General features: G+C 28.7%; 1 long non-coding RNA gene across 1 annotated transcript; it reads left to right on the top strand.

Annotated features, from left to right (window-relative positions):
• Nucleotides 1-215: 215 nt before the first annotated feature.
• Nucleotides 216-1,216, top strand: LOC145801942 (uncharacterized). Its single transcript, XR_014343881.1, has 3 exons — nt 216-381; nt 481-555; nt 968-1,216. It is a non-coding gene; the product is annotated as an uncharacterized LOC145801942 (long non-coding RNA).
• The last annotated feature ends 360 nt before the right edge of the window (nt 1,217-1,576 follow it).

Raw genomic sequence — 1,576 nt, 5'->3', positions numbered from 1 at the left:
CAATGGACTCATGAACATCATGTATGGTTTTCCAATTTTTTATTTTTTAAAATTTCTTTCTAATTTTGATTCAAACGGGCAATAAACAATCATTGATGCTGGTTTCACAAAATTGCATGTAACCTGGAAAACTAGAAGTTTGAATTGAAATATTTATGTCTACATTTGTTTCTCTTGTTTTACTTTTGGATTTTCCTACTAATCATGTGATACAGTAAGCATCAGGTATATCCTTACTTGCAGTCAATTGGTTTTGTTGGTCTTGGGATTGCGCTCAATGGTCTAACCATGGCAAAGCACACATCAATAGCATCTGCTTGGCTTACTTTAGCTGTTGGGCTAAAATCATTTAGTCATTGTGGGTTCCTTGTGAATCTTCAGGTTAGTGTACTCAGAAAAATATCACTTGAAATTAAGAACAGCATAAATTTTGTTTTCACCCACGTCTGACCTTATTTTCATTCTTTTCTACGAAGCAAGGTTTCTTAAGAAGTAAGGTTTCAAAGGACAATTTAAAGGAGGAGGTATCCCATGAACTCGTAGATCGCCGTTTTGGTAAGTCCCACTTGTTTTATGTTTTTATTTTTTTAATGTTGGTTAGTATATACTAGTTAAAGCACAACAATTTCACTAATTATTAACTAAGATTTAACAAGTTTGAAGATGTATTTAATGAAAATAGATTCATTAGTTACTTCTTACTTAGCATGACCCTTATTAAAATACACATTAACCAAAATAGAGACAAAACTACGTGTATATTTTTTTGTGTATTTTTGCTAGGTAGTGTTGGAGTTGCTCTAATTTAGTGATGTGATTAATAGGAGCTTGTCATGTATAAAGGAACTTTTGGTTGTTAAGCTAGACTCATTGTGTACACAATTTGTATTGACATGGATAAAGAGGTCTATACAATGTAATTGATAATATTTTAATTTTTTTTTTTTTTTGTTTATTTGCTTTGCAGATTGGTTTTTGATGACGTTTGGAAGCATACTTGCAAATCAAGATCAAGTGTTAAATTTTTTTTTCCTGAGCTGATACTTGGTTCTAGTTGCAAATCAAGATTGAATGCTGATTTTTTTTGTGAACTCCATGTTAGTTCATTTTTGGATTTGCTTTGATAGTTTTTTTGTTATACTTAATGGATTATTATTAAATTTGTTTGATGGATATATTTTGATTTATAATATTATTTTTTTGGTGAATTTTTTTATGGAGTGGTATATAATAGCTAGTGGATTTCTTAGTACATTTAAAAGGTTATTGGGATATGAATAGGGATATTTGTAAAATAATAATTTAAATTGAAATACAAAATATGGGACAAGTTTAGTGATGAATTGTTTTCATCATTTGTATTTGTTATTATGACAAAGTGACTATTTGTTGCTAATAAATATTTTTTGTGACAAAATTTACTATAGTTTATATATGAAGGTTTTCATTAATTTTGTTGTTCGGTGATTAAAAATTTTGTCATGTATATATATTTTTGTTACGAAATATATTTCGTCACCCATGTATGATATTTGGAGACGAAAAATTTTGTCAACTTTACATCTTACTGTGACAA

Source organism: Camellia sinensis, chromosome 11 (assembly GCF_055761805.1).
Source record: "Camellia sinensis isolate YWXY chromosome 11, ASM5576180v1, whole genome shotgun sequence".
NCBI lineage: Eukaryota > Viridiplantae > Streptophyta > Magnoliopsida > Ericales > Theaceae > Camellia > Camellia sinensis.
This window is presented reverse-complemented; position numbering and strand designations above follow the sequence as displayed.